Genomic DNA, 27103 nt, shown 5'->3' on the forward strand with positions numbered 1-27103 from the left:
CTGGAAGTTCACAGTTCACGTATTGCTGAAGCCTGGCTTGGAGAATTTTAAGCATTACTTTACTAGCATGTGAGATAAGTGCAATTGTGCGGTAGTTTGAACATTCTTTGGCATTGCCTTTCTTTGGGATTGGAACGAAAACTGACCTTTTCCAGTCCTGTGGCCACTGCTGAGTTTTCCAAATTTGCTGGCATATTGAGTGCAGCACTTTCACAGCATCATCTTTCAGGATTTGAAATAGCTCAACTGGAATTCCATCACCTCCACTAGCTTTGTTTGTAGCGATGCTTCCTAAGGTCCACTTGACTTCACATTCCAGAATGTCTGGCTCTAGGTGAGTGCTCACACCATCGTGATTATCTGGATCTTGAAGATCTTTTTTGTACAGTTCTTCTGTGTTTTCTTGCCACCTCTTCTTAATATCTTCTGCTTCTGTTAGATCCCTACCCCAGTATACTTTAGCACTTATTTTGTTGAACTTCTTGTTCTTGACTATGAGTTTCTGGAGGCCAAGGAACAAGTGTTTCTGTTTTGGGTTTTTTTTTTTTTTCCTCTGTACTTTACCTTTAGTTTAGACTGGGAAGACAAAGGAACCGTAATGGATTATTAATAATTAGCTGTAAAAGCTACAGTTTGTTTGTGATAGGTCAAGTTCTCCACAACATGCCTTCCATTTATTTAATGTTCACAGCACATCAAATCTATGGCATAGGTAACAATTTTATTTAACAATGACAAACCAGAACCTCTCAAAAGTTCAGTGATTTCCCTGATTTCATACAGCTTGGAATAAGAGGAGCTGAGATACAAACCTACATTTTTATGGCACCAAAAGCCAGCCCTCTCTGAGGAGAATAGCAGAGTAGGACAGAGCGGGGGTTCTTCTAACACCAAGGTATCATATCTGCTGATGATTGATTCGCTGTATGCTTAGAAGAACCACTGAATGTTGAGGTGGCTAATATGGTGGGAAGAGGGAAGAAGAATAATATTTAATTGAGCACATGCTACATGCTAAGAATTGTGTTAAGCTCTGTCATAGATGTTTTTTGTTTTAATCTTCTCTAAAAGCTTCAGCAATAGCTATTCTTATTCCTCTTTTATTAAGGGAGAATTTGAATCTAAAAGAGGTTAAGCAACTTACCCAAAGCAAGTAGCTGGCAAGTAACATAATTAGGATTCAAATCAGGTGTTTATGATGACAAGGTCCATGCTCATTCCACTACATAATGATGGATAGGGATTGGAGAAACAGGGAAGCAGTTTCATACAGGCAAGTGTGACCAGCAAAAGCAAAAGGGAGCAAGGAAGCATGTTTCAGTTCTTTAGAGATTCATTTTTTTGGTTTCCAAGCTCTGGTTCATTTCATCCTTAAGGAAAATAGGTTCTGGACATGACAACCAAAGCCTATAGCTATTTGAGAATGTGTCTGGGATGTAATCAAGGTGACCTTCCTGCAGGTTAATTTAAAAGAGGACCAATGATCTTTAATAGTTAACGTGTGGGCCAGATATTTATTATCCAGCCTTGCTTCATGCTGATCTAGTTAAGTTGTTTTTTTTTTTTCCCCTGCCTGCCTTAAAAAGAAAAACAGAAAAAAACTAACTCAAATGTTTTGAAACTACTTTTAAATTAGGAGACAAGATTCCTTTTCACCCCTTACCTAAATAAAAATAGTTTCAAGGATTTCAAAGGAAAGTATAGGAGTATTGTTAGATTGGCCAATAGAAAACAACCCACATGTCTTGCTCAGCACTATGTCAAAGGAGTATTTCTGGAATCTTTGACAGCCAAGCTTTCGTGCTGATTGAATGAGCCCCAAGAAAATGATCAGGAAGGAGTGAATTAAAAACATTGCCCAGAAATTAACTGATTTTTCAGTGTAGTCACTTCCACTAACTCTGCTGGGAATAGTAAATATTCTACTTATTTACAGGCTCTGAGCATGGCTGTGTGGTGGGAGGTTTTCTTTTATGTTTATATTGAGTCTGTTGCCCATATTAACAATGTAGGAATCATTTGTCCAGGTAATCTTTACATGGGGCGTGGATTTCCTTCTTCCATCCCTTTTTTGACAGCTCTCATGAGTATCATCATTCAAGGTAAAACCATGGCAAAATCCAGAGATTCTAACCTCTCTCCCTTGATGCTAATTTTCTGTGCAACTTTGACAATATCACTATTATCTCAAATCACCAACCTTGACAAGAGAATCAGTTAGGAGAAACTTCAGCATTCTAAGGCCTTTGAGATGGAACAAGGGATTGAGTCCACTAGGGCTGTTCTCAGGGGCAGGGGCAAGAAATGAAACTGGAAAAGTCAGTTGGAATCCATGTCTTGGCATGAGTTTTGTCAAGAAGGCTTTCCTACTTTTATTTTTGTTATATCTCTTTTGATAACAAAGCCTGAGCTTTGCTTAGATGTTATAAAATGAGGAAAATGAGGTGCTTCCCAGTAAGTTAGAACAATAAAAATTGAATTTTGCTAAAGTTAAACTTAAAACAAACTGATTGGAAGAGAGATATGGAAAATTATCTTTAAAAACGCTTTCAGACCCACGAGACTGGCTAGTTAAATAATATATTTACAGGAGAACATGTTGATCCACAACAGCTGATAATCCTGCACATCATAGAAAAGGGAGTTGTGTGGTTTCTGGGAGGGCCTCTGACTCAGAAGCTCTGAGACCTGAGTGCTCTTGTGGTTTCAAACTGTTATGGGGTGAGGGGTCGGGGGGGGGGAGGCAGGAAACTGTTTTAGGAGCTAACTATGCAGGCTAATGGAGGGACCACTCTATTGCAAAGGTTCTAATGAGTATACAAAGCTCAATCTAATTTGTCATCTTTGAATCATCCCTTTGTGATGAGGGTGAGCTGACAGGGAGATACCATGAGATAGTATCAAGACTATATGACTAACAAAACAGACTTGAACCCAGATCTTGACTAGAGCGAGCCTCTTCCCCTGCCTAGCTCCATAAACTTGGGCAAGTACTTTACCTCTCTGCCACTGTTTTCTGACTGCCTGCCTATTACCTGACTGCCTCACCTTTACCATTCTATTTCCTATTTTGCACTTTATCCTTCAAGGTTGCTGGACTGCTCTTTTTAACACCATATTTTTACCTGTGCTGCCTTGCCCTGCCCTAAGGGTAAAGTGCCACCTCGGCACCCTCTGTTGCTTTCCATCACCTGGAGTTCTGATGCCTTCTAGGGTTCAGCTCACATTTGCCAGTCTCTTGGCTACCGATTCTAACTGCCTCTACCAGCTGCCTCTGCAGCTAAATCTGCCTTCTCAGCTTTGATCCTAGAAATCAGTGGGCGTTCCTAAGGTCCCACAATGCCTTTTGTAAATGACTGCTTAATTTCTCAGTCTTTTCTCAGATAGCTGAAAGGACGTCATTCGAGGGAGAAAATACATGCAAATAGTACAATTTCAGAGAACAAGACTAGTACTGGTAGGGAGACAGGATATAAATGTATATTATGACATTCCTAATAATTAATACTGTTAAAGAATGATTGAATTCCCGTATAAGGCAGTGAACTCCTTGTCATTAGAGGTATCCAATCTGAGAATGAATGATTACTGATCATGGAAAGTGGTTTTTTGCCCCAGTAGGAAGATCAGATTAGATGGCCTTCAAGATCTCTTCCAGCAGAAAACAGCAAGGACCTAAGAGAAATGTAAGAAATTAAGAAAATGTGGCAATAATACACAGAAGAACTATACAGAAAAGATCTTAATGATTTGGATAACCAAAATAGTGTGGTCACTAATCTAGAGCCAGACATCCAGGAGTGTGAAGTCAAGTGGGCCTTAGGAAGCATTACTACGAGCAAAGTTAGTGGAGGTGATGGAATTCCAGTTGAGCTATTTCAAATCCTAAATGATGATACTATTAAAGTGCTGCATTCAATATGCCCGCAAAATTAGATAACTCAACAATGGCCACAGGACTGGAAAAGGTCAGTTTTCATTCCAATCCCAAAGAAAAGCAATGCCAAATAATGTTCAAATTACCATAAAGTTTTGCTCATTTCACATGTTAGCAAGGTACTGCTCAAAATCCTTCCGGTTAGGCTTCCGCAGTACGTGAACAAAGAATTTCCAGATGTACAATCTGAATTTAGAAAAGGCTGCTGCTGCTGCTGCTGCTGCGTCGCTTCATTCGTGTCCGACTCTGTGTGACCCCATAGACGGAAGCCCACCAGGCTCCGCTGTTCCTGGGATTCTCCAGGCAAGAACACTGGAGTGGGTTGCCATTTCCTTCTCCAATGCATGAAAGTGAAAAGTGAAAGTGAAGTCGTTCAGTCATGTCCGACTCTTCGCGACCCCACGGACTGCAGCCTACCAGGCTCTTCTGTCCATGGGATTTTCCAGGCAAAAGGCAGAGGATTTTAAATGATGACCATTCTGACTGGTGTGAGGTGATACATAGATTTGATTTGCATTTCTCTAATAATGAGCAATATTGAGCATCTTTTTATATGTTTGTTGGCCATCTGTATGTCTTCTTTGGAGAAATGTCTGCTTAGGTCTTCTGCCCATTTTTTGATTGGGTTGTTTTTCTGGTATTGAGGTACATGGGCTGCTTGTATATTTTGGAGATTAATCCTTTGTCAGCTGTTTTGTTTGAAATTATTTTCTCCCATTCTGAGGGTCCTACAAACAATAAATGCTAGAGAGGATGTGAAGAAAAGGGAACCCTCTTGCCCTGTTGGTGGTAATGTAAATTGATACAACCGCTATGGAGAACCATTTGGAGATTCCTTGAAAAACTAGGACTAGAACTACCATATGACCCAACAATCCCACTACTAGGCACATAGTTTGAGAAAATCATGCCAGAAAGAGACGCATGTACCCCAATGTTCATTTCTACACTTTTTACAATAGCTAGGACATGGAAGCAGCCTAGATGTTCATCGACAGAAGAATGGATACAGAAATTGTGGTACATATATACAATGAAATGTTATTCAGCTTTAAAAAAGAATGCATTTGAGTCAGTCTTAATGAGATGGATGAACTAGAGCCTATTGTACAGGGTGAAGTAACTCAGAAAGAGAAAAACATATATTGTATATTAACGCATTTGTGTAGAATCTAGAAAGATGGTACTGATGAACCTATTTGCAGGGCAGCAGTGGAGACTCAAACATAGAGAACAGACTTGTGGACACAGTGTGGGAGGGAGAGGGTGGGATGAAAGAATAGCATGGATACATATACATTACCATATGTAAAAGAGATAGCCAGTGGGAATTTGCTGTGTGATACAGGGAGCTCAGGGTTTCCGCTGTGGCTCAGCTGGTAAGACTCCGCCTGCAATGCGAGGCCTGGGTTCCATTTCTGGGCTGGGAAGATCCCCTGGAGATGGGAAAGGCTACCCACTCCAGTATTTTTGCCTGGAGAATTCCAAGGACTGTATAGTCCATGGCGTTGTAAAGAGTGAGACATGACTGAGTGACTTTCACTCACAGGAAGCTCAACCTAGTGCTCTGTGACAACCTAGAGGGGTGGAATGGGATGGGAAATGGGAAGGAGATTCAAGAGGGAGGGTACATATGTATACCTGTGTCTGATTCATGTTGATGCATGGCAGAAACCAACACAATATTGTAAAACAAATATCCTGCCATAAATTTTTTTTTAAAAAAAAGGCAGAGGAACCAGAGAGCAAATTGCCAACATCCACTGAATCTTAGAAAAAGGAAGGGAGCTCCAGAAAAACATCTACTTCTGCTTTACTGACTATGCCAAAGCCTTTGACTGTGTGGATCACAACAAAATGTGGAAAATTCTTAAAGAGATGAGACTATCAGACCACCTTACCTGTCTCCTGAGAAACTTGTATGCAAGTCAAGAAGCAACAGTTAAAGCTGTATATGAAACAACAGACTGGTTCAAAATCGGGAAAGAAGTATGTTAAGGCTGTGTATTGTCACCCTGTTTATTTAACTTATATACAGAGTACATTATGTGATGTTGGGCTAGATGAATCACAAGCTGGAATCAAGATTGCCTGGAGAAATATCAACAGCCTCAGGTATGCAGATGATATCACTCTAATGGCAGAAATCAAAGAAGAGCTAAAGAGCCTGTTAATGAAGGTGAAAGAGGAGAGTGAAAGGCTGGCTTAAAATAGATGGGGAAAAACTGGAAACAGTGGCAGATTTTATTTTCTTGGGCTCCAAAATCACTGTGGACAGTAACCACAGTCACACAATAAAAAGACACTTGCTCCTTGCAAGAATAGCTATGAAAAACCTAGACAGTATTAAAAAACAGAGACATCACTTTACCGAGAAAGGTCCATCTAGTCAAAGCTATGGTTTTTCCAGTATAATATATGGATGTGAGAGTTGGACAATAAAGTAGGCTTAGTACCAAAGAATTGATGCTTTTAAATTGTGGTGTTGGAGAAGACTCTTGAGAGTCCCTTGGATAGCAAGGAGATCAAACTTCAGTCAATCCTAAAGGAAATCAACCCTGAATATTCATAGGAAGGACTGATGCTGAAGCTGAAGATCCAGTAATTTGGTTACCTGATGCCAAAATCATACTCATTGGAAAAGACCCTGATGCTCAGAAAGCTTGAGGGCATGAGGAGAAGGGGATGACAGAGGATGAGATGGTTTGATGGCATCACCGACTCAATGGACATGAGTTTGGGCAAACTCCAGGAGATAGTGAAAAGACGAGGAAGCCTGGCGTGCTGCAGTCCATGAGATCTCAAAGAGTCAGGCACCACTTAGTGACTGAATAAGAGCAACCAACAATTTCGGCCTGGGCTTTTAGTGTCACTTCAATACATGAATAGGTTTGGAAGTGACAAATGGCCAGACCAAAAGCTGTAATACAGTCACTAAAGCTGAAGCAGACAATTTCAGAAAATATCACTGTTGACATATGTAATTGAAGAGTAGTAGCTAAGCTTTTGTTGATTCATTCATTATTCAGTCACCTTTTGTTGAATGCATGTTATGTTCCAGGCACAATTCTTTACACTGGAGATTCAAGAGGAAAGATTCAGCCCCAGCCACCAAAAGAGTATGGGCCAGTGATGAAGCTACCTATGTAAGCAAATTAAGAAGATAAAATGAGATCAGTACTACAAAGGAAGGACAAATCAAGTGTGGCAGGAGGAGAGAGAATGATTTCTTGGATAAGTTGGGGATAGCTTCAGAGAGGAGTTGGATTTTAACCCATGAGAGAGTTAAACAAGATAAGAAATGGGAGCTAGTTATGCATTTCCAAGCAGAATAACAACTTTACCAAAGGTAGTGGGATGTAAAAGAGCAAAGTATATTTGGGGAAAAAAAAATAGAGAGAAGAAGGTAGATAAAGTGAAGGAAGAGAAAGGCAGATACTCAGGCTAAATGAGGGGAGGCAAAAGTCTGCCAAAAGACTTTAAACATCACATGCAGTATAACGTTAGATTATAAAGTATGTGGCTAGCACCAAACAGGGACTTACCTGGCTCCTAGCTCAGCTGGCATAGAATCCACTTGTAATTCAGGAGACACCAGTTTGATTCCTGGGTCAGGAAGTTCCCCTGGAGAAGGGATAGGATACTCACTTCAGTATTCTTGGGCTTTCCTGGTGGCTCAGATGGTAAAGAATCCGCTTGCAATGTGGGAGACCTGGGTTTGATCCCTAGGTTAGAAAGATCTCCTGAGGAAGGCATGGCAACCCGCTCCAGTGCTCTTGTCTGGGGAATCCCCATGGACAGAGGAGCCTGGGAGGCTACAGTCCATGGTGTCGCAAAGAGTCAGACATAACTAAGCACAGCATAGCACAGCACAGGGCAGACACTAAATAACAGTCGTTCCCTCCCTCTCTGTTTTTTCCTTTCCTGTGCATGGATGCCCAGATGGGTTAAAGGATGGGCCAAAGTCATTACTCTCCAAGGTCTGACCAAGGCATATGCTCTACAAATAATGTTTTGCTCTGGCTTTTAATTGTCAACACTGCAGAACCCTGTTAAGAGGGATATTGTATCAGAGGTTTCTATAATGTAGATGCTTATCCCCAATGAACAAGCTAAAGACTCAGGGAGAGTGATAAGATTATTGCAAAGGGGTCTCAAATTCAGATGTGGCTAGGTATTCACTATCTGTACACTGACCAACAGTGCCTCTCACAAAGATGTGGATCAAATGGACATTGTTGCTGTTGTAATTAATGAAATGAACATTCATTTGAAAGCTTCATTGAATTGATTGTAACTTTTGCCATTTCATAGTTATTGAGTAAAATGGCAAATACTATCATGTGGAAGTTTGAGGAAAGTTTTAACATTTAACAGTTCCTCATCTTTGCAAACATTCACAACCAGTAGTCTAATTGGGAGAGATTTAAGTTCAAACCCTGTCTTTGCCACTCAGCCCTGTACTTATCACATCATATTGTAATTTAGTTAGTGTGAGTGTCTCCTTCATTGTAGACTTCTCAGAATCAGATGTGGCAAAAATATAATATTCATCTCTATGCCTCCAGAACCTAGAATTTATAGTGGCAAAGAAATAGCAGTAGATATACACCTGCAGAGCTCAGCTGCTGTGTACTGAGTCTACCTGCCATATGGCCTTGGGTAAATTATGTAAGCACCATGAACCTTAGTTTCCTCACAATAAATTTGAGATAATGACACACTATATTGAAAAATAGTTGTGAGGTTGTAGAGCAGTTATATACATACGCATTTATAAAACAGGACCAGCAAAGAGTCTGACACATTGCAGATGCTGAAAAAAAATGCCGCTGATTTTCCTTTCTCCTTTCTTCAGCATTTGATTAAGGTTAGTTGTGATTTTTTTCATCAAGGAAGTTGCATTTTCATGTTTGCACTTTGGAGTCCCTATCAAGAAGCTTGGGTCAGGAGGAGGAAGAAGTTGGGGAAGCAGGGCAAAGAGGGGATAATGGCCACAGAGAGGCAAGTGAAAGGACTATTTATACTTCAGTGATACAAGTAGAGATGAGGAAGCTTGGACAAAGACAGTGGAGGTGAAGATAGAGAAGAGACAAAACCAGAAAAAGTAATGTTTTAGGGTGATGGTTTCAGATAACAGAGCTCCATGGCAGTGAATTATGTTTCATATGGTTTACTTACAAGGAGCACATTATGTCTGGAGCTGTAGGGGGCCTCTCTGAAGAGTCCAAATTGATGGAGGCTCTTCCTTGAAATTAGATATGGAGGGAGCTCCTGCAGAAGACAGGAAAAATGACCCATGAGGAAGGGCCAGAAGCACCATAAACTCTGGGGTACAAAGGGAAATGGTCCTGAGAATGTTTTGGAATACTGACTGAATTTTGGCAGTTTGCATACCATGCCCTGTTTTTAGATGTAGACGTGTAATATCAACCAGGAAAAAAAAAAGTTTGTCTTTGAGGAATTTCATCTATCTCCTATTGCCATATAATTGAGACTGCTAAAGTACTCCTGATAATGACCATCTGATATGTAAAGGAGGGATATTCAGAAGTTGTTAAAGAGCTTATCCTAAATTAGGTGCCCTTTCACCCAGCCCAGACCTACATACTTCTCTTGTTTTCTACTTCGTATCTCCACTTGAAAAATGATTTTGAAAAGTAGCGTACAAACCGATCAATCATGCAAACAAGGCCAAACTCCCACAGAGCACATAAGGAACAGAACAAAGATTATTTTTGTCTGTCTAGTTAGAATTTGCATATGCTGGAATATTTCTGACAGGTTTCTTGTGGTTCTCCTGAGAGAAAAAAAAAATCACGAATCTACATATAAGTAGAAGATGAGGAAAGTTCAGTGGAGAAAAATAGAGTGAAGTTCTTTACTTTCTCAAGTTTCAATTACAATAGTTATGTGACACTCAACATACAAAATGGCAGTGATGTTGTCCCTTGCTAATAACTTTAGACAAATGAGAAAAAAAAAATTCATCTCTGTCTTGATAGGAAAGAGGCTGAGAATTGCTTTTTCTCAACCTTCAAAAATGTTTCGACAACAAATATATTTGACGCTGCCTTTATCCCTTCCCTACCTCTTCGGTCTCAAAGCTTTCAGGTTAAGACTCTATGCCAATCTTATTCCAAACAGGAGGCTTATCACTTGTCTCAGACTTCCAGCATATGGTGTCTAATTTAGTCCTCAATATGTCTGGGCATGACGCTAGGTGCCAGCAATTTGCCTGATCACGGAGAGCCTTTCTCTACCACAAGCAACTGGACTTCTTCCTCAGTTGCACTGTCTAGCATTCTTTTTCCCCCTGAAAGTGAAAGTGTTAGTCATTCAGTTGTGTCTGATTCTTTGTGACCCCATGGACTGTGTAGCCTGCCAGGACTATCTGACTATGGAATTCTCCAAGCAAGAATGCTGGAGTGTGTAGCCATCTCCTTCTCCAGGGGGGTCTTCCTGACTCAGGGATCAAACCTGGGTCTACCCCGTTTCAGGCAGATTCTTTACCATCTGAGCCACCAAGACTAGGACTGGATAAGACCAGTGCTCAAGTCTGAATCCCAGCTTGTTTGACTGGAGTTTTGATACCAAATTTAAGTCAATCGCATCCCCTAGAGAGGTAGAATCTTCTCTCTGCACCACCCTGAATGAATTAATTTCCCAGGATATTTACTTCCTGCTTGATTCTAGCCTCACCTGCAACTTGGATCCCACACCCATGCCACTTGCTTACCTCAGTGGGTCCCTGGGACAAATTCTGCTTTGCTCAGCCTGACCCCATCTTGGCATTGTGCATTGGATGGTAAGTAGGTAAGTGGGTGATTCCACAAGCTCCTTCCCTCCTGTTCTTTGTCTCCTCTCGTTCTCCATTGGCCAGCATCACTGAGTTCTTTCCCAAACAAATTATGAGCCCTTCCATGGGCCAAACACTCTGGACACACCCCTATAATTTAACTTCACACACTGTACTAAATGTGTTCTATGTGTCTGTCTCCCCAGCTAGGGATTTCCCAGGTGGCTCAGTAGTAAAGAATCCACCAGCCAGTGCAGAAAATGTTGGAGATGTGGGTTCAGTCCCTGGGTCAGGGTGATCCTTTGGAGGGGGAAATGGCTACCTGCTCCAGTATTCTTACCAGAAAAATCCCATGGACAGAGGAGCCTGGTGAGTTGCAGTCCATGGGGTTGCAAAGAGTCAGACACAACAGTGACTGAGCACTCCTCAGCTAATCTTAAACTCTGAATTGGGAGTCTTACTGATTGCTCTGATTCCAGGAGGAAAAAATAGAAGCTTAATACATGGTTATTAAACTGAGTTGAACTTAGAAGCTTGATTAAAGGTGCTTAGTGTACAAAGTAAATGAAACCCAAGCTCCTGAGGCTCACATTCAGGTTGAGGACCTGTCTCCTGTGGCTGCTCACTGTGCCAGTTGTGATCAGGCTTCTATGTCTAATCTGAACAGGAAACCTCAGAATGCATTTAGAGAGATCCCTGTGAATTACAGAAGACAGAGAGCCCTGTCTAAGGAAGTGTGTACACTGATCTGTCCAGATGTAAAACCTCTTAATTCTCTCAAAGCTTCAAGGTACTTAAGTTTCTGATATACATTTCAGAATGTCACATTAATTAGGCATCAGCATTTTGCTGCCTATCAAGAAAGCAAACCTACAGTACATGTGAAGATAGAGGGACATATTTGATACATATTTTGTACAACTTATAAATAATTGTAGTAATTATTATATTGTAACACTAGTAGTATTATATATGGTAATACTAATTGCCACATTGTGTTTTATATGTTTACATCATCCCTCATTACTAAGGGACAATGTTCAACATAGGTAAAGTGTAGTACATTCTTAGTGTTGAAAGAATAAATGACATTTCACACAAAAATAATAAATTTAGGATGTGGGTAAAAATGAGACTGTATCCTTAATTTTATAAACTGATAGAATAATTATTAAAGTTAACTGCTTTTGTTATCCCCTGTTTTAAAAAAATGGAGAGCTACTAGAACATGAATAAAGAAAGGAAAAATATTCACCTTATTAATTGTAACTGAGTTGCCATGAATTAATAGAAAAATCACTTATAAGTTTCCAAGTCACCAAGAACCAAAGGCAACATTGTAGGCTACATAGTTCTTATTGTTAGAAAAGAATGATGTCCCTTATTGTCAGAAAGAAACATACTAATTCCTCGGGGAGTAAGTTTTGTTTTGTTTTTTTTCACCTGAGAGAAATTTCTCATACAGGACTTCCTCCAGGGCGAAATTAAGCAACATAATTGTTACCTCAGGGAGGCAGCCTGTGGCAAAAACAAGGATAAATGGTATTCAGTGATCTGAAGAGATGTGGACCATCTCTGAACTAACAGTTTCCTATAATGAGGATTTGTTCTCCTTGTCTTGATTTCAGTTCAGTTCAGTCATTCAGTCGTGTCCGACTCTTTGTGACCCCATGGACTCTAGCACGCCGGGATTCCCTGTCCATCACCAACTCCTGAGGCTTGCTCAAACTCACGTCCATTGAGTTGATGCCACCCAACCATCTCATCCTCTGTTGTCCCCTTCTCCTCCTTCCTTTAATCTTTTCCAGCATCAGGGTCTTTTTGCCATGAGTCAGTTCTTCGCATCAGGTGGCCAAAGTGTTGGAACTTCAGCTTCAGCATCAGTCTTTCCAATGAATATTCAGGACTGATTTCCTTTAGGACTGACTGGTTTGATCTCCTTGCAGTCCAAGAGATTCTCAAGAGCCTTCTCCAACACCACAGTTCAAAGGCATTAATTCTCTGGCCCTCAGCTTTCTTTATGAAACTCTCACATCCATACATGACTACTGGAAAAACCATAGCTCTGACTAGATGGACCTTTGTTGGTAAAGTAATGTCTCTGCTTTTTAATATCCTGTCTAGATTGGTCAAAACTTTTCTTCTAAGGAGCAAGCGTCTTTTAATTTCATGGTTGTAGTCACCATCTGCAGTGATTTTGGAGCTCAGGAAAATAAAGTCTCTCACTTTTTTCATTGTTACCCATCTATTTGCCGTGAGGTGATGGGACCAGATGCCATGATCTTAGTTTTTTGAATGTTGAGTTTTAAGCCAACTTTTTCACTCTCCTCTTTCACTTTCATCAAGAGTCTCTTTAGTTCTTCTTCACTTTCTGCCATGAGGGTGGTGTCATCTGCATATCTGAGGTTATTGATACTTCTCCCAGCAATCTTGATTCCAGCTTGTGCTTCATCCAGCCCAGCATTTTGCATGATGTATTCTGCATAGAAGTTAAATTAGCAGGGTGCCAATATACAGCCTTGATGTACTACTTTCCTAATTTGGAACCAGTCTTTTGTCCATGTCCAGTTCTAACTGTTGCTTCCTGACCTGCATACAGATTTCTCAGGAGGCCGGTAAAGTGGTCTGATATTCCCATCTCTTTAAGAATGTTCCACAGTTTGTTGTGATCCACATAGTCAAAGGCTTTGGCATAGTCAATAAAGCAGAAGTAGATGTTTTTCTGGAACTCTAGAAAGAGTTCTATTGTAAGAGTTATTACATTACAAAGTAGTTAACTCTTTACTTGCCTTCCTCACTACACTAACAGCTTCATCCATGGGGGACTGTGTTATATATGATCAGTAAATGACAAAGAGTGAAGGTTTAATGTTTTCCTTGAGATAGCAACAGCAATAACAGCAACTACTACTATTTCTATTATTTGTTGATTTTTTCTGGTTAATAAGAAGTGTGTAAAACATTTGCACATACAGCATTTCATTTTCATAAAACTCTATAATGTTATCATTATTATCTCTATTTTACAGATAAAATAAGTACAGAGTTCTGTGACCCTGTAGGTACAACCAGTTGACTTAATTTCCCTCACAACATTTTTATTTCATATGTGTGTATGTGTTAGTCGCTCAGTCTTGTCTGATTCTTTTTTTTTTATTAGTTTATTTATCTCTTTTTTAACTTTACAATATTGTATTTGTTTTGCCACACATTGACATGAATCCACCATGAGTGTACATGTTTTCCCCTTCCAGAAGCCCCCTTCCACCTCCCTCCCCATCCCATCCCTCAGGGTCATCCTGGTTCACCAGCCCTGAGCACCCTGTATCATGCATCGAACCTGGACTGGTGATCCATTTCACATATGATAATTTACACGTTTCAATGCCATGACTCTTTATGACCCCCTGGACTATAGCCCCACCAGTTTCCTGTCCACAGAATTCTCCAGGCAAGAATACTGGAGTAGGTTTCCATTCCCTTTTCCAGGAGATCTTCTTGACCCAGGGATCGAACCTGAGTCTCCTACACTGAAGGCAGACTCTTTGCTATCTAAGCCACCAGGGAAGCCCTTTATTTCATATGGCTTTGAATAAAAGTAAATTTTAGTCTATTCTTTCTCTTTTCCATCAAATTTTGAAATGATGGGTTGACTGTGGGTGAATAAGAACTGTCTTTGTAACTCAACTGCATATTTCTATAACTGAAATATTTTCTCAACATGCAAATGGAAAATAAGAGAGACATCTCAGATAGAGTATGATCATCCTATGACAGCAATGAAAAGACTGCTAATAAAAACAATAGTCATTTTAAAAGCAATTACATGGATTAGATGAAATGTTGTTGCTTTTTTGTTCCTGAGAGACATCTTTCCTTTGTTTTAGGGATGTACTTGGGCCACAAGCTGGACACCATTTGGCAGGACACCATTTGAAATGATAGGTGGAAAATTCATTTTCTAAAGAGGAAAGAGCAGTAGCTAGATTGGAGGGAAAGAATATTATGCTGCTATTTCCACAGCCCTAGTTGAAACAAAGCAGTGTAAAATAGCATTTCCAGTGTAGAAAAGCAATACATTTTCAAATAACTTCAGCAAGACAAAGACAAAGCAAAGGGTAGAATTATAACCAGATAGGACTTGTGACAGGGCTAACTGCTATTAAATATTTAAAGACTTTTCTTGGTCTACCTCATCTTCAGTACTTGTGTAAGTTCATCCGAAGCTATTTCATAAGGGAAGGGGTAGCATTTATATTAATTAAGCTAGCATGAACAATAAGACTTTTGTCCGAGATTTTTGGAAAATTTTAAAATGATTAGCGCGTCTTAGAGTAGTTAGGGATAGGGGATTTTCTAAAATATCTTATCTTTATCTAATAAGGCCTCCTGAGGATAAAAAAGCTTATTAAGGCGTACAGAAAAATTTGAGGCGGTTTATTAAAAATGCATTTGCACAAATTTCCGAAGTGTGCTGCTATTGTTTGTCAAGGTTATGAGGTAAAAGCCTCTTGCAATGTGCATGGAAATGGGATACATAAAATCCCCTGTTTAGCAAAACAAGTGACACATGCTCTTCTCAGTACAGTGAAATAATCTTAGGCTTCAGAGTTAGTTTTGTGATCAAATCCTGATGTAACTTAGTAGCTTCATGACCTGCAGAAGATACTCCCTTTTTCCACATATAAATTGGGAATCAGTTCAGTTCAATTCAGTCGTTCAGTCGTATCTGACTCTTGGTGACCGCATGGACCACAGCACGCCAGGCCTCCGTGTCCATCACCAACTCCTGGAGTTTACTCAAACTCATCTCCATTGAGTCAGTGATGCCATCCAACCATCTCATCCTCTGTTGTCCCGTCTCCTCCTGCCTTCAATCTTTCACAGCATCAAGGAATAATAATACCTAATTCCTAGGGTCTTTTTCAAAAAGAGATTAAATGAGATCATGTGTGCACAGTATGTTAAGCATAGGGGTTTAGACAAGATAAATACTCGATAAAAAGTAGCTCAGTCTAGACACCTGGCCAGCACAGTCTGAATAATGATCTGGAAAAAAAGTTATCTTGAAACCTATGGATGAATGGGGTCGCATTGCCACACATTTGGCCGCCTAATCAATCTGTTTCTTTCACTTCCATCCTGGATATAAATGGAGGTCACTTTTTGTTGCAGTTATTTATTGAGCATGTCCTGTGTTTTCAGTTCAGTTCAGTCGCTCAGTCGTGTCCAACTCTTTGAGACCCTAAGGACTGCAGCATGCCAGGCCTCCTTATCCATCTCCAACTCCCAGAGTCTACTCAAACTCATGTCCATTGAGTCGGTGATGCCATCCAACCATCTCATCCTCTGTAGTCCTCTTCTTCTCCTGCCCTCAATCTTTCCTAGCATCAGGGTCTTTTCCAATGAGTCTGTTCTTCCCATCAGGTGGCCAAAGAATTGGAATTTCAGCTTCAACATCAATCCTTGCAATGAACACCCAGGACTGATCTCCTTTAGGATGGACTGGTTGGATCTCCTTGCAGTCCAAGGGACTCTCAAGAGTCTTCTCCAACACCACAGTTCAAAAGCATCAATTCATTGGCCCTCAGCTTTCTTTAGAGTCCAAATCTCACATCCATACATGACTACTGGAAAAACCATAGCCTTGACTAGACGGACCTTTGTTGACAAAGTAATGTCCCTGCTTTTTAATATGCTGTCTAGGTTGGTCATAACTTTCCTTCCAAGGAGTAAGCGGCTTTTAATTTCATGGCTTCAATCACCATCTGCAGTGATTTTGGAGCCAGAAAAATAAAGTCAGCCACTGTTTCCACTGTTTCCCCATCTATTTGCCATGAAGTGATGGGACCGGATGCCATGATCTTCATTTTCTGAATGTTGATCTTTAAGCCAACTTTTTCACTCTCCTCTTTCACTTTCATCAAGAGGCTCCTTAGTTCTTCTTCACTTTACGCCATAAGGGTGGTATCATCTGCATATCTGAGGTTATTGATATTTCTCCCGGCAATCTTGATTCCAGCTTGTGCTTCATCCAGCCCAGCGTTTCTCATGATGTACTCTGCGTATAAGTTAAATAAGCAGGGTGACAATATACAGCCTTGACATACTCCTTTTCCTATTTGGAACCAGTCTGTTGCTCCATGTCCAGTTCTAACTATTGCTTCTTGAACTGCATACAGGTTTCTCAAGAGGCAGGTCAGGTGATCTGGTATTCCCATCGCTTGAAGAATTTTCCACAGTTTATTGTGATCCATACAGTCAAAGGCTTTGGCATAGTCAATAAACAGAAATAGATGTTTTTCTGGAACTCTCTTCCTTTTTCAATGATCCAACGGATGTTGGCAATTTGATCTCTGGTTCCTCTGCCTTTTGTCAAACCAGCTTGAACATCTAGAAATTCATGGTTCACATATTGCTGAAGCCTGGCTTGGAGATTTTTGAGCATTACTTTACTAGCATATGAGATGAGTGCAATTGTGCAGTAGTTTGAGCATTCTTTGGCATTGCCTTTCTTTGAGATTGGAATGGAAACTGACCTTTTCCAGTCCTGTGGGCACTAGTGAGTTTTCCAGATTTGCTGGCATAATGAATGCAGCACTTTCACAGCATCATCTTTCAGGACTTGAAATAGCTCAACTGGAATTCCATCCCCTCCACTAGCTTTGTTTGTAGCGATGCTTCCTAAGGCCCACTTGACTTCACGTTCCAGGATGTCTGGCTCTAGGTGAGTGATCACACCATCGTGATTATCTGAGTTGTGAAGATCTTTTTTGTACAGTTCTTCTGTGTTTTCTTGCCACCTCTTCTTAATATCTTCTGCTTTTGTTAGGTCCAATCAATTTCTGTCCTTTATTGAACCCATCTTTGCATGAAATGTTCCCTTGGTATCTCTAATTTCTTGAGGAGATCTCTAGTCTTACCCATTCTATTGTTTTCCTCTATTTCTTTACACCGATCACTGAGGAAGGCTTTCTTATCTCTCCTTGCTATTCTTTGGAACTCTACATTCAAATGGGTATATCTTTCCTTTTCTCCTTTGCTTTTCACTTGTCTTCTTTTCACAGCTATTTGTAAGGCCTCACCAGACAGCCATTTTGCTTTGTTTAGGTCCTGAGAATACATACAGCAGCCATACACTGGGAGTACCAAGTATTCTCATGAAGTTTATCCTCACACATGGATCATTGCACCAGCCTTCTGATTGATTCTCCTGCTTTCAATTTCTCCCCTAAACTCTGTTCTCCACCTACTTACTGTTAGTATGAATTTTCCAAAATACAAATCATGTCATGTTGATCCTTTTCCAAAAACGCAGTCAAGTTTATTCACCAGCAGGATTAAATTTCCTATTTTTAGATATGACAAAGTCTTGATCAGCTGGTCCCAGCTGACCATTTTTGCTTCATCTCTAAATTGTTTTCACTGGGTAACCTGCCCTTCCCTGATTATGCCCTGTCCTTGCAGTAGTCTTTTTGTTGTTTAGTCGCTAAGGTGTCCAACTCTTTTGTGACCCCTGTGGACTGTACCCACCAGTCTCCTCTGTCCATGGAACTTATATGTCCCATGTCCATGGAGTGAGTTGCCATTTCCTCCTCCAAGGGATCTTCCGGATCCATGGATTGAACACACATCTGCATTGGCAGGTGGGTTCTTTACTGCTGAGCCCCCAGGGAAGCCCCTCAGTAGTCTTACCTCTGCAAATTACTCATTAATAGACAAGTACATCCCAGGTGGCACTACTGGTAAAGAACCTGCCTGCCAGTGCAAGAGATGGAAGAGACGTGGGTTTGACCCCTGGGTCGGGAAAATCCCCTGGAAAAGGGCATGGCAACCCACTCCCAAGTATTCTTGCCTGGAGAATCTCATGGACATAGGAGCCTGGTGGGCTATAGTCCATAGGGTCACACACAGTCCAACAAAACTGAAGTGACTTAACACACAGAGACTAGGCTAGGCTTTGTTGTTCCTTTAAAGCAATATTCTTTATTTATATTTCCATTGTTACATATCTTTTGTTATATAAATGTGATAGAGTGTTAAGAATAAGGGAGAGAGAAGATCCTGCTCCACCCCCTCACTGGACTTTGGTACCCACACCTGGGCCCTTTGTTGTAAACTTGACATTGATAGAGGTTCAGGAGAAAGTGACTAGAATCGGAAATGGAAATATTTCTGTTAACTAAAACATTTTTCAGGAAGAAACTAAATCTGGACAATAGAAAGTTGCTATTTCATCTGTATGGTTTCCTTTGCTCTTTGACTTAAAAACATGATCTAAGTTTCATTTCAAACTTATTTACCTGATATAAGATTGAGATGATATACGGTTTATTTCTTAACGAGGTCATTAATACCTAAAGTTAATTTCATAATTTTTTGTTAGAGTTCTTTCAAAATATTAAACTAACGAGCACTTTAAATTACTGGAATATATGTGTTAGTTAAAATGGTTTCCAAGGTCCCAGGCAACTATCCAAGGTCCCCGTGGCTGAGCTGGCTGCTTGTTCTTCACATGCCCTGGCACTCCTCCTACTAAAACTGTCTGCTTAGTTATTCCACCCAGCACTGACTCACTCCCTGCTTCTGGTAATGAAGATCCTCTTTATCTGTTTTTCTTGGAAAATTGCTTCACGTTTAGGAGGTATATGTGTGTATTTGTGAATGTGTTTGCCTGCACATATGTGTGGGTCCACCAGGAGCTGAGTTCTGACATATCACGAATACATTTTTCTCCTTGGAAACCAAATCAGGCATGACCCTGTTCCAGGTTTCTTTGGAATAATAACTTAAACTAACTTTATTTTTATAGCTTAAGTAAATCTGCTCATTACTCATAAAACCATCAGCCCTGTGGGAAATATACACTGTGGTAAGATGAGAAGAGAAAGATCTCCAGGGGTGACACCAAACTCTTGGATCCCACCTCTATGTTAGGCAATACCCAAGAATGAATCTTCTCCAAGATAAACATCACATGGCCTTGGGACAGCTTGTCCTACAAAATCTGTCTTGAATTTCTCTAATTTCTAGCTTTTTGATTTCTATTATCCAAGAGTGGCTTATAAGGCTAGAGAAGATGTGGGCAGAGACATAATGGGGGAGCATGACTGATGGGATTTTGGGGGTCAACCAAGGCACCCTGAGAAGAATCAAAATCATCAGAATTATTATTGAGAAGAAATAAATAATTAGTTAAACATTATAGATCAGAAGGAAAAGTATGGGCTTTTAAAGTCAGAATGATGATCATTTTGAAACTTGGCTTTACCACTTTCTACCTGTGTCATTTGGGGCAAGCTATCCAATCAATACTAGCCCCAGTTTCCTTATCTTCAAAAGAATTAGCACCAGAGTCAATTTGTAGGCAAAAAAAAGATAGTCTTTGAGTTACACACACACACACACACACACACACACACACATATACAGATTCACACACAGATGCACACAGACACTCATGTGCTAAGTCACTTCAGTCATGTATGACTCTTTGCAACCCTATGGACGGTAGCCTGCCAGGCTCCTCTGTCCATGGGATTCTCCAGGCAAGAATACTGGAGTGGGTTGCCATTTATTCCTCAAGGGGATCTTCCTGACTCAGGGATCAAAACTGCACCTTTTATGTTTTCTGCATTAGCAGTCAGACTCTTTACCACTAGACTACTTGGGAAGCCTGTGTGTGTGTGTGTGTGTGTATAATATTCACTCAGAAGAAGCCATGGAGCAAACTACATGATCTAAAAATTATAGCTGTTATTATCACTAATTATAGAGTAGTAGAATGAGAAGCAGAAGTTGTTTGAAGGGATAATACACAGTGAAAGAAAACATTGAGTGAATGAGTGGCAAAGTCAATGGCTAAGAGAGTCAAGAATAGGGAAGAGCAAGAAGAGACTCAGTGAAGAATGAGTATATGTGTTAAGAGGCTTCTTTTGTGTGATTTCTAGCTCTTTTTTGGGATGGGAGAATGAACTGAATGGAATGCCATCCTGGCTTTTGATCTCCCTCAAAGGATCATCATCCTGTTTTTTTTCATTTTTGTATTGTCAATCAAATTGCTAAATCAATTGATTAAACAGCAAGGAATGAGAAAATTTTGATATTGCCACTCATAGACCCCAGTCTAGCTTGGTTTGTCTAGAATGGCCCCAATGACAAGCCTATTAGCTCCCCCTACTAAGAGCTTCCTGAGACTATTCCTAGTCATTTTTGCTGGATTGCTCCTTCTTGGATAACAATACCTGCAGGAACCATGCCAGAATTTTCTTTTCTACTTGGAATAGTGCATTAATCCTTGGGTGAACAGTTCTCCATGGACTGAAGAGGAAGAGGGGAAATAATCCATCAGATACTTTTGTTTGCAGGAGCCCATTCCATCCTCCTGGCTACTGTTTATTCCCTTTCCTTTCTAGCCAAAGTCGAATACTCAGAATGTTATTTGTAAAATGTTCACCCACTGACCCAAGTTCTCCTTTTGGGACTATTTTTTTTTTCTAATTCTTTATACTCTTTCCAAAATGCTTTGTCCTCCAGTCCCATCCCCATCCTGGTCATCTCTATTGGGTTTTTTGGCATTGGCATGCTTGGAGTGTGGGACCCAGATTTGGATGCCAAAGTCCTAAAGCCTACTTAGTTGGGGGAAGGTTGAGCAGAACCTTTATTTTATTCATTCTAGGTATAGTTTCTATTAATACAGCAGAATAATATATATAAAGAACTGTTGGAAGGCGAAGGGGAAGGAGCTGTGTTTGGGAAGGGTCAAAGCCTTTATAGTAGAGAGAAAGAGACATGGAGAGAAAACAGTTAAGAAAAGTAGGCAATGGAGACAATAATCATCGTAATAATAACAATGATAATAATAGTAATTGTAATAGACTTTTCATTACTAGGGCCTCTCACTGTCACAGGACCATTCCAGTGGTCAGAGGTTTTCCAAATCTCAGAACCTGTTACTGGAATTCAGTTAATTTTTTTCTAGTCTCTTTGAAGAGCACAAGGCCCATGATACAGACACAGAAAAGCTGATTAAGAACTTCAAAACTTTCTTCCAAAAATATGAAGGTCCAATGGATCTCAGTCTTTCCTAGACTACTTCTCTCACCCCAGGCGCTGAAGTGACTTTGAACACTCTTCTAAACACTGAATCTTCCTTCCCATTCCCCTTGTCCAAGGCTGAGATGGCATCCTCATTCTGCCAGATTAACTTTATTTTCTAGTAGCTTTGCTCCATAGCTGCTGCTAAGTCGCTTCAGTCGTGTCCGACTCTGTGCGATCCCATAGATGGCAGCCCACCAGGCTCCCCGTCCCTGGGATTCTCCAAGCAGGAACACTGGAGTGGGTTGCCGTTTCCTTTTCCAATGCATGAAAGTGAAAAGTGAAAGTGAAGTTGCTCAGTCGTGTCCAGTTCTTAGCGACTCCATGGACTGCAGCCTACCAGGCTGCTCTGTCCATGGGATTTTCCAGGCAAGAGTACTGGAGTGGGGTGCCATCACCTTCTCCATTGCTCCATAGCTATATCAGAGCAAAAAATGGGAAAAAACAAAACAAAACAAAACTGGGGCTCTATCCTAATGTGAAAGTGCAAGGTCCTTGCAGGTTTGTGGAGTTCCAGGAATTCAGTCATAACATCATAAGAGCAATGACTACATCTATCAGTATATTTTCCCAATTGTAAGATACTTTCCAAAATTTGAATTATTCATAATTTTGTTGTTGTTCAGTGGCTAACTCATGTTGAACTATTTGCAGCCCCAGGAACTGCACCATGCCAAGCTTCCTTGTCCTTCACTATCTCCCAGAATTTGCTCAAATTTGTGTCCGCTGAGTCTGTGATACTATCTAAACATTTCATCTCTGCTACCCTCCTGCCCTCATCTTTCACAGGATCAGGGTCTTTTCCAGTGAGTTGGCTTTTTGCATCGGGTGGTCAAAGTACTGGAGCTTCAGCTTCAGCATCAGTTCTTCCAATGAATACTCAGAACTGATTTCCTTTAGGATTGACTGGTGTGATCTCCTTGCTGTCCAAGGAACTCTCAAGAGTCCTCTCCAACACCACAGTTCAAAAGCATCAATTCTTTGGTGCTCAGCTTTCTTTATGGTCCAACTCTCACATCCATATATGACTACTGGAAAAACCATAGCTTTGACTAGACAGACCTTTGTTGATAAAGTAATGTCTCTGCTTTTTAATATGCTGTCTATGTTGGTCATAGCTTCTCTTCCAAGGAGTAAGCGTCTTTTAATTTCATGGCTGTAGTCACCATCTGCAGTGATTTTACAGCCCAGGAAGATAAAGTCTCACTGTTTCCACTATTTCCACAGCAATTTGCCATGAAGTGATAGGACCAGATGGCATGATCTTCATTTTTTGAATGTTGAGTTTTAAGCCAGCTTTTTCACTCTCCTCTTTCACTTTCATCAAGAGCCTCTTTAGTCTTCTTCACTTTCTGCCATAAGCGTGGTATCATCTGCATATCTGAGGTTATTGATATTTCTCCCTGCAATCTTGATTCCAACTTGTGCTTCATCCAGTCTGGCATGTCACATGATATACTCTGCATAGAAGTTAAATAAGCAGGGTGACAATGTACAGCCTTTCCCAATTTGGAACCAGTCCGTTGTTGCATGTCAAGTTCTAACTGTTGCTTCTTAACCTGGACACATATTTCTCAGGAGGCATGTAATGTGGTCTGGTATTTTCATCTCTTGAAGAATTCTCCACAGTTTGTTTTGATCCACATAAAGACTTTGGTGTAGTCAATAAAGCAGAAGTGATGTTTTTCTGGAATTCTTTTGCTTTTTCTATGATCCAGTGGTTGTTGGAAATTTGATCTCTGGCTCCTCTACCTTTTCTAAATCCAACTTGAACATCTGCAGGTTCTCAGTTCATGTACTGTTGAAACTTGGCTTGGAGAATTTTGAGCATCATTTTGCTAGCGTGTGAGATGAATGCAATTTTGGGGTAGTTTGAACATTCTTTGGCATTGACGTTCTTTGGAATTGGAATGAAAACTGACCTTTTCCAGTCCTGTAGCCACTGTTGAGTTTTCCAAATTTGCTGGCATATTGAGTGCAGCACTTTCACAGCATCATATTTTAGGATTTTAAATAGCTCAACTGGAATTCTATCATCTGCTCTAGATTTGGTTGTAGTAATGCTTCCTAAGGCCCTCTTGACTTCACACTGCAGGATATCTGGCTCTAGGTGAGTGATCATACCATCACAATTACCTGGGTCATGAGATCTGTTCTGTATAGCTCTTTTCTGTATTCTTGCCACCTCTTCTTAATATCTTCTGCTTCTGTTAGGTCCATGCCATTTCTGTCCTTTATCAAGCCCATCTTTGCATGAAATGTTCCCTTGGTATCTCTAATTTTCTTGAAGCGATCTCTAGTCTTTCCAATTCTATTGTTTTCCTCTATTTCTTTCAACTGTTTTCCTAAGCAAGCTTTCATATCTCTCCTTGCTGTTATCTGGAACTCTGCATTCAGTTGGGCATATCTTTCCCTTTCTCTTTTGCCTATCACTTCTCTTCTTTTCTCAGCTATTTGTAAGGCCTCCTCAGTCCACCACTTTACCTTCTTGCATTTTTGGGGGGAGGAGGTGGTGGTTTTGGTACTGCCACCTGTACAATTTTATGAACTTTTGTCTATGGTTCTTCAGGTACTCTGTCTACCAGCTCTAATCCCTTGAATCTATATGTCACCTCCACTGTCTAATCACAAGGGATTTTATCTAGGTCATACCTGAATGTCCTAGTGTTTTCTTCTCCTTTCTTCAATTTAAGCCTAAATTTTTCAATAGGAGTCTCATGATCTGAGCTACTATCAGCTCTACATCTTGTTTTACTGACTGTATAGGGCTTCTCCATCTTCAGCTGCAAAAAATATGATCAATATGAGTTTGGTACTTAACATCTGGTACTGTTGTCCATGTGTAGAGTTGTCTCTTGTTTTTTTGGAAGAGAGTGTTTGCTATGACCAGTGCATTCTCTTGGCAAAACTGTTAGCCTTTGCCCTACTTCATTTTATACTCTAAGACCAAACTTGGCTTGTTACTCCAGGTATTTCTTGATTTCTTTCTTTTGCATTCCAGTCTTCCTATGATGAAAAGCACTTTGCGGGGGTGGGGGGGGTCTTAGTTCTAGAAGGCCTTGTAGACCTTCATAGCATGGATCAACTTCAGCTTCTTTGGCATTAATAGTTGAGGCATAGACTTGGACTATTGTGATATTGTATCATTTGCCTTGGAAGCAAACCGAGATCATTATGTGGTTTTTGAGATTGCATCTACTGCATTTTGGACTCTTTTGTTGACAATGAGGTGTGTTACATTTCTTTGAAGGGATTCTTGCTCACAGTTGTAGATATTATGGTCATCTGAATGAAATTTGCCCTTTCCCATCCATTTTAGTTCACTGATTCCTAAAGTGTTGATGTTCACTCTTGCCATCTCCTGTTTGACCATGTCCAATTTACCTTGATTCACGGACCTAACGTTTCAGGTTCCTATACAATGTTGTTCTTCACAGCATTCGAGTTTACTTTCACCACCAGGCACATCCTCAACTAAGCATTTTATCTGCCTTGGCCCAGCCTCTTCATTCTTCCTAGAGCTATTTCTCTACTCTTCCTCGGTAGCATATTGGACACCCACCAATGTGGGAGGCTTACCTTCTGGTGTCATATCTTTTTGCCCTTCATACTATTCATGGGGTTCTTGAGGCAAGGACACTGAAGTGGTTTTCCATTCCCTTCTCCAATGGGCCACATTTTGTCAGAACTCTCCACCATGACCTGTCCATCTTGGGTGGCCCTGCACAACATGGCTCATAGCTTCAGTGAATTACACAAGTCTGGGTCCTGGTGTGCACAGGATTTTGTTTGTGCCCTCCAAGAGTCTCTGTTTCCCCTAGTCCTGTAGGGGTTCAATAATTAAATCCTGTCATCCTTCAAGGGCAGATTCCCTGGGGATTCCCAGTCCCTTTGCCTAATCCCTAAGTTGGAAAGTCTGATGTGGGACCAAGAACTTTTGCAGCAGTCCGAGAACTTCTTTGGTATTATTGTTCTACAGTTTGTGAGTTGCCCACTCTTCAGGTATTGGGTTTGATTTTAATGTGATTTTGCCCCTCCTACCATCTCGTTGTGGCCTTGAATGTGGGATATCTTTTTTTAGTAGCTTCCAACATCCTCCTGTTGATGGTTGTTCAACAGCAAGTTGCCATTTTGGTGTTCTCAAAGGAGATGACTACACATCCTTCTACTATACCATCTTGACCATGACCGTGATTTTACATTGTACTAATATTATGCAATGGATATATAAACACCATAAAATGTAATTTATGAACGGAAATGTAAAGGGACTTTGGGGGTCACCTAGTACAAACCACTATGTTTTTCAGACAGTGAACCTGAGCCCACAAAGGAACCATGATCCACTCAAGTTTACACCACTAGGACAAGCTGAAATTGAGGTTTATGCCAGGGTCTCTTGACTCTCAGTCTCTTTATCCTTATCCCTGATAAACAGGAATCGCACTTCCCTATTTCTACTCCCACCCCACTTTTCTATTGAGATTAATCCTGTGAGCAGGGGCAGAATTGAGCATTTACGCTAAACATGCTTGCAGTTTGTTTACCTGTGCTATCAGAGCAAGTAGACATTAACTCAGTTTCTACAGAGGAAAAGGGCTTTCGAGAGTATGGGAAGAACAAGACAGTTAAGTGAGAATCAATGAGAATTAAATACAGATGGATGGAGGCTGTTTAAGGAACATAAGGAACAATGAAGAGGAGCAACCTTATTTACAAAGGAAGAAATTCTATGCTGCCCTCTTCTGTGCCCTTGAAAGAGGAAATATGGAACTTCCAAGGAGTCACTTTGGCAATAAATTAAAACAATGAGAGGAAGCGAGAAGAAATGCATTTTCAGGAGGCTATTCAATTAAATCCCTGGCTCGGTGAGGAAATAAAAGCCAGAGGAAAGATAGAGTTGATCTGAGCTTGGGTTTACATTGCAACATCTTGATGCTCCGAGCACTGAATAAACAGCCAAGACAAGGTCAGTAATCCAGGGCTCTATTCCAAGCAGCTGGGCCCAGGAATAAGAAAAAAGTCATGTGATACAACATCACCAGACAAGATCTCTGCCACTTACTAGCTGTGTAAGGCAATCATTTCACATAAGTCTATGGTATTATTGGAAAAGCTATGCAGATGTAAGTTCCAGTGATGAGTACTCACACATTGATAGCATTTACCAAATACTGTGATATGCTCCCAAGTGTGTATGTAGAAGATTCGAAGCCAGGGTACCTAGAATCACATTCTGCACCTGTCACTAGCTATGAGTAACTTCATTG

General features: G+C 40.6%; 1 protein-coding gene and 1 long non-coding RNA gene across 11 annotated transcripts in view; one reads left to right on the forward strand and one right to left on the reverse strand.

Moving 5' to 3' along the window:
- LOC145504408 (BEN domain-containing protein 5) overlaps positions 1 to 27103 on the forward strand; it is a 1377102-nt gene that overhangs the window by 631610 nt on the left and 718389 nt on the right. The gene's annotated exons all lie outside the window — the stretch shown is intronic.
- The window catches only part of LOC145504410 (uncharacterized), a 90950-nt gene continuing 70192 nt past the window's right edge, over positions 6346 to 27103 (reverse strand). The window contains exon 6 of the long non-coding RNA XR_014052191.1: positions 6346 to 9211. This is a non-coding gene — a long non-coding RNA (uncharacterized LOC145504410). The remainder of the gene's footprint in view (positions 9212 to 27103) is intronic.

The sequence above is a fragment of the Giraffa tippelskirchi genome, chromosome 5, assembly GCF_054371585.1.
Source record: "Giraffa tippelskirchi isolate mGirTip1 chromosome 5, T2T-mGirTip1v1.2.pri, whole genome shotgun sequence".
NCBI classification, from domain to species: Eukaryota; Metazoa; Chordata; class Mammalia; order Artiodactyla; family Giraffidae; genus Giraffa; species Giraffa tippelskirchi.